This window comes from Chrysochloris asiatica, unplaced genomic scaffold, assembly GCF_000296735.1.
Source record: "Chrysochloris asiatica unplaced genomic scaffold, ChrAsi1.0 scaffold00234, whole genome shotgun sequence".
In the NCBI taxonomy this organism is placed as follows: domain Eukaryota; kingdom Metazoa; phylum Chordata; class Mammalia; order Afrosoricida; family Chrysochloridae; genus Chrysochloris; species Chrysochloris asiatica.
Window position 1 is genome coordinate 3,939,943 of NW_006408752.1, and position 7,078 is coordinate 3,947,020.

The 7,078-nt window shown below is 40.3% G+C and overlaps 1 pseudogene; it reads left to right on the top strand.

Moving 5' to 3' along the window:
- The window catches only part of LOC102825441, a 19,299-nt pseudogene that overhangs the window by 11,600 nt on the left and 621 nt on the right, over window positions 1-7,078 (top strand).

The following is a 7,078-nucleotide window of genomic DNA, read 5'->3' on the forward strand; positions in this document are numbered from 1 at the left end:
AGAGAAAAAGAGGAAGACCCCCAACAAGATGGATTGGCCAAGTGGCAGCATCGATGGACTCAAGTGTGGCAACAGTAGTGAGGTTGGCCCAGGATCGGTCAGTGTTTCATTCTGCTGTGCATAAGGTCTCTATGAGACGATACCAACTCGATGGCACCTAACAACAACAACAACTGAAGATGATTTCAAGGCCAAGTCCACATCTCTGACTTCCAGCTTTCTTTCTTCCCTACTGGCCCATTTCTGAATTTTTCTCACAGAAAACCTGGTTTGTATAACTACACCATGGATGAGACCCTATCTTGGATTCTTGCCTCATGATTTCCACTATATCCTAAATCAAATGTGCTGTTCTGCCATAGGGAAAGAGAGAATTTGGCCGATTCAGAGTTTATTCCAACCCACCTGGCTCTATCTTCCTCTTAGGCAATGTAATGTTACAATATATGTACTATTAAGCTAAAGCAAATTGTTGTTGTTGTTAAGTGCCGTCGAGTCAGTTCCGACCCATAGCAATCCTGAACAGAGTTTCCGAGGCTGTTAATCTTTATGGGAGCAGAAAGCCTCATCTTTCTCCCATGGAGCAGCTAGTAGTTTCAAACTGCTGACCTTGTAGTTCTCAGCCCGATTCAAAGTACATTACTTTGGCCTTATTCTTAAATAAATATGCAGAGATTTTCAGTACAAAAATTTTACACAGATCTTTATTTCAGTTTGTTTCTTCTTTTCTATTTCAACTACAGTTACCTAAGAATAAGAAGGAAAATAATGGGATCTGCCAGAGTTTTCATCACAGGACTGGAGACATAATCCTCACTGGAAAAAATTTAAAGAAATAATGCAAGGTTAAAAATAGTAAGTCACATTTGATCATTTCCATATGCTGATCACTCTTGCTCCAATAGTTTCCTATTTTTTCATAATTTTCACAGTTAAGATATTTAGTATTGTTTTCTAACTCAAGAAGGCATCAAACTACTTTGAACATGAATGAAGTGGATGGGGATAATCAAATAGTTGTTGCGCCTACTGTGAATACTGGCTCATTCATTCCACAAATATTTACTGAGAGCCTGCTATGTGGCAGACACTGTGCTAAAACCGGCTGCAATTACTACAGCATAATCTTACTGCTGTGGAGTTTACTGGGCAAGACAAAATTAGATTAAACAGGGCAACTAGCATATCTAAGGAACTCTGGTAATGTAGTGGTTACGAACCGGGCTGTGAACCGCAAGGTCAGCAGTTCGAAACTACCAGCTGTTCCGCGTGAGAAAGATGAGGCGTTCTGCTCCCGTAAAGATTAACAGCCTCAGAAACCCTGTACAGGGTCGCTATGGGTCGGAAGCGACTCCACGGCACACAGCCACCACCACCACCATCATATCTATGTGCCATCCAGACTTCTTGGTATATTGGTTGTTGATGGTGGAATGAGTCATGTGATTTTATTTTGTGATAGGGCTGCCGTGGGAAATAGGCACAATTTAAACAACTAAGTCGTGACATGATTTCAACTCATGACAACCTCATCTTTCTCAGTGTAGTAGTGCTCCATAGGGTTTTCAATGGCTGAAATAGATCACCAGGTCTTTCTTCTGAGGCACTTGAACCTCCAGTCTCAAGGTTAGTAACCAAGTGCATTAACCATTTGTGCCACCCAGGGACTCCCGTTACAATTTTACCACCTGTTATTTTGGGGAAGTTGAAAATGATAAATGAAAGAGATAAAAGTAAATTAATTAGTTTGTCTCCTTAACAGTAGCTTGAGCTTAGGGAAAAGGAAGTTAAAATTAGAGGTCAAAATGAATGTTAAAGATGAACAGTAAGTAGTGTGATGGGAAGAGGCTGGAATCAAATAATTGTACCTGTCTTTAGAAATGTAAAGCCAACAAAACACCACTAAGAACAAAACCTCGCTCCTCTAACTTTAGCCCACTTGTTGTCTCCTCTTTGCTTCTCTCTCTCTCTCTTTCTCTGGCGCTCCCACAGACATAACATTTTCCAGTCCTTGCACTCCCACGGTGCATCAACAGAAATAAGAGCATGCACTCAGCAATTGCAATTAGCTCGTCACTAGGACTGTGCAAATCCATTCACCTCCCCCATTTCGACTAAGTGAGATTATAAATGCATCTGTGCTGCTGAAGAAAAGGCAAGCAGGAATCCAGCTGCCGCTTCTGCCTCCAAATAAGGACAATTCTTAAATGCCCCACTGAGGCAGCAGGGAGTACATTCAGGACCTTGATCCACATGGCTAGGTATCATCATTTGCAGGCCTGTATAACCATATTTCATTGTGGTTTACAATGCATTGTGGGAATCAGGGTGGTTCCTTAGAAAAAGGAATAGGGGATAATGGGTAAGGAAGCCTGATTCTGGACAGTTCTGTTGCCGCCTTGAGGCTTCTCCTTTGTCAAAATGAGGACAATGATGTTCACTTTCTTACCTCCCGGCATAGCAATGAACATCAAATGCAATAACATATGTCAAGGTGTTTTTACAATTGCAAAGCATGATGCCTATATGAACTACTAATGAACAGCACTGTTGAATAACAAAGAGTGTTTTAAATATGAAATGAGGTAACCATGTAGAACTGACAGTGACAGCAGCAATGGACTCAAGCTTAACAACTGTGAGGCTGGCACAGGACTGGGCGGTGTTTCATTCTGCTGTGCGTATTGTGACTATAAATTGGAACCAACTCGATGGTACCTAACCACAACAACATGTAGGAGTTTATTATATGACATTGTATTGCAAACCCCTGCTCTGGTGGAGAAGTTACCTAGCACTTGTAAAAATGTTGTCAGAAGCTGTTGGAGTCAAAACCACTGGCAGTGATACATCTACGGTATCAGAGGACAGGAGGACACATTGACTGACAGAATTGCAGGAGGGGTTGAGTAGTTGGCATACACTGAATCCAGCTGTCCACGGGAGAAGAGAAAGGTAAATGGCTGACAGTTGAAATACACTTACAAGCAATTAAGAATAACATTCCTCATACTTCTACATGGTATGGATGGTTCTAATCATGTGACCTTATACCTGGCTAATGGTATGGACAGATGTTGTTATTCTGGACATTTTGAATGGTTCAAGGTTGGGCACATGACGAAAACTTTTTCCTCTCTGAAGCATCTCTACCAGACATATCAGGAAAAAATGCTTTCTTCCTCTAAAATAAGGTTTCTCAACATCAACCCTATTTCACACTTTGGTCTGTTAAAGGGGTTGTCCTATGCATTCTAAGATGTTTAGCAGCATTCCCTATATGTCAATATACCTCCCCCCTAGGGGACAAAATTGACCCCAATTGAGAACCACTGCTCTAAGACATGTCTTTGAGAACAAAACAAACTATATTTACTTGTAGCCATATTCTCTGGCTTTCCTGAAAAGAAGAGTCCATGGAGAAGTCTTCTGTAGTAGGAGAGGATCAAGACAACAGAGGAAGAAAAAAGTTGAGAGGAGACATAATGACATCTTTTAAATTACATTTGAATTTGATATTTAGGTTACCTACAACTAAAATGGGAGTCCTGGTGTGGCACTGTGGGCTATTGCGTCAGACTGCAAAGTCATTTGAACTGCAAGGTCGGTGGTTCAAGCTCACCAGCTGCTCCTTGGAAACCCTATAAAAGGTTGCTGTGGGTTGGAACCGACTGGACTTAACAACAACAACTAAAATAAAATAACGACATATATAATGTCATCGAGTCATTTCCAACTCATAGCAGCCCTGTTTAGGGTTACCAAGGAACGACTGAGGGATTTGAACCACTGACATTACAGTTCAAACCGATCTTGTAATCCAGTGTTTATCCTACAGTGCCACACACACACACATAACCATCTTCTCTGAAGCCAGGTACAACCCCATTTTCCCTTCCTATAGGTACATTCTAACCAAATATTGTAAGCAGCAAAAGGGCCATGAATAGGTACAAACAAGCAAACAACACAAAAACCTTCTGCTCTTCCATGGGACATCTTGTATAACTTTTGTATTCCTCATGACTTTTAGCACAGCATGGAACACTAAGAAGCTATCAGTCAAAAGTAGTTTAAGGACAGCATGACAATACTTTCTATTTTAAGAGAATTTTACAAGCTACAATGCATTTTCAAGTAAATAAACAAGACAGGTTAGATATGTAGTTACCCTTTTTCCAAGGATGACCTGAATATTAGTGAAGAACCCTAAACTCTTCAGTATCAGCTGGGAGACTGAAGACAAATATGGATTGTAGGTCTACAGACCATTGTCCCTCTCTTTTGCCCTCTGCCTCAAATTATATGGGCAGCCTCCAGTCAGGGGTCTAAATGTTCAAATCTTACACTGTTTCAGAGTCTAAATTTCTATTTGGAATTCGATCCAAAGAAAAGTAACACCATAGCCAAGACAGCTACTATTTCCTTTTCCTGTTTACTTTGCAACAGAGGCACACATTTCCCCTTAGTATTAATCAAACTGCTCACTAGACACTTTGTCCCAGAGACAAGGACAAGGACACCAGCAAAGTCCTGGTAGCCAGAAGCCTGGTATTGGAGTTATTATATATCAAGGGCCTTTATTCTCACACGATCACTACCAGGGGCTCATATGTTGGAGCAAAGGATAAAATAGCAACTTTGCTTTGTTTCACAGCCAGATTATCAGGTGAAAATGTTCAGCATCACTACAGAATTCTGGGATATTCAAGAATTCTTTAAAATAAAAGAATCGTTATCCTTTCTTGGCCCTATTGTAAAACAAGACCTAAAGGCTGAGCTGAAGCTAATGTTTTGAAGTTAAGATTATGATCACCTCCAGTTATTATTGAAAATCATTCAAGGTACTGAGATTGTCTACAATCATTCTTGCTTAGCAATTAGAAAACTCACTTGAATTTCACTTGTAAAAGTGAATCCTGACTTTGGGCAAGATGAGGGACTAGGTAGATGCACTACACAGACCCTCTATAACAAAGATGTTATTGTCGTTGTTAAGTGCCATCAAGTCACAAAATAAAATAGACACAGATGAAACTTCTGGCAACCTCAACTTCAGAAGAAAGGTTAGAGAGGTGGATGGAATGATTGCTGGGAGGAGAGGCAGAGTAGGGCCAGTGAGAGAGGGAGACAGACTGGTGAACTGCAGGCCAGACACAGCTCCACCACCTTGTGAGCAGTCTTGGCAATGAAGGGAGGCCTAGCAGAGCAGACTTGCATGGGCAACAGAAAAGGTGTGATGTCTTCCTTTCTCCACACTCCCCTGGTGACCAGAAGTGTGACCAGCTCCCACACTCATCCACCCCCAGTGCAGACCCTGCTCTCCAGGAGTTCAGAGTCCTGAGGTTGGGAACCACACCAGTTTGAGGTGGGGGCTGGCTGCACTGCTTTGGGGCCTGGATTCAGGTGGGCTCAGCTCTAGAACTACAAAACCCACAGAGTCACCAAAGCATTTAACCAGCCACCCTGCCCCAGCTTCCCTGTGATCCTAACAGACACTGAAACTAACTCTATCAAAGGCCCCCAAGAACTACTTCTGGATTGAGTGCCTTGAACATAGATAACATCAAAGCCAATAGTAACTCCATCTAGGGCCAAGAACTCCACTGTCGCATCGCTTCCACAACCACCTCATGAGCTCCTTGATTGCAGGAACCCCCCTCCCCAACCAGAGAGATTTCTCTCCTCTGGGTTCAGCAGCACATTGTTTGTTTTTACAAATATGACAACCTCACAATGCCCTGGAGACAACAGACAATTTTAGTTCACACGAAGAAAGAGAAAATGGCTCAAAAAATGACCAAGATGCAGAGACAGAAGATGTTTCTAAGGGAGGATAATAACTTACATAATAGATCTAATGGAAAAAGAATGATAATTAGGTACCTTCAAAAGATCAAAAGAAAGATCCAGGAAAACAAGGAGAACACAATAAAAACTTTAGAGGAATTCAGAAAAACACTGCCAGAACAAACGGACAAAATGAATGCTAATTTTGAAACAATACAAAACCTGTCATTAAAAATCAAGGCAAATAGTGAGATCTCAGTAGTGGACAACACACTGAAAGGGCAGAGGAGTAGATGCAAAACAATGGAAGTACGAATGAGTGAACTTGAAGATAAATCTCTCAATACTAGTATGCTAGAACAATCAGAAAAAATAATGAAAAAAACCTGACGAAAACCTAAGAGTATTTAGGACACCATGAAGAGGACCAACTTACAGATGATCAGAATTCCAGAACAGGAAGCAACAAGCCCTTTTTTGAGAAAATTGTTCAAGAGTTATTTGACAAAAATTTCCTTCCCTAACATTATGAAAGACAAGAAGATAAGCAAGCATACGAGAAGCTGAATGAACTCCAAACAGGATAGATCCCAAAAGAAAGTTACCAAGAGTTATCATAATCAAACTTTCCAAAATCTAAAACAAGGAAAGAATCCTGAAAGCAGCTATGGAAAAATGAAAATTACCTACAAAGGAAAACAATAAGATGAAACTCTGATTTCTCAGCAGAAGCCGTGCAAGCAAGAAGGCAATGGGATGACATATACAAAACTCTGAAAGAAAGACTACCAACCAAGAATCATATACCCAGCAAAGCTTTACTTCAAATAAAACAGCAAAATAAAGTCATTTCCTGATAGAAATTGAAGGAATTTGTAATGACCAGACCAACTTTTCAAAAAAATTCTAAAGGACATTCTTTGAACTAAGAACCAACAACAGCAGACAGCAATCTGAGATTACCATTCATAACATAACCATCCAGAACTAAATCCAGATATAGAAATATTTAAAGTGAAGCAAACCTACAAGACTAGAAATAGGGAAACAGAGAGATCAATGTATAATGAAGTCAACTACAAAGCAAAAAGAGGGAATAGTGTAGATACAGAACTTTCAAATGGCTAGGAAGTCAAGAAGATTTCAAGATAAACAAACTGTTTTAAGCAGGGAAAACATTAATAAATTACTGGGTAACCTCAAAGAAAAATAATACACTTGTGCATCAAAGTAACAAAAGAGGAAAATCAGAAAGATTTAGTAAACATTAACAAAATAGAAATGAAAA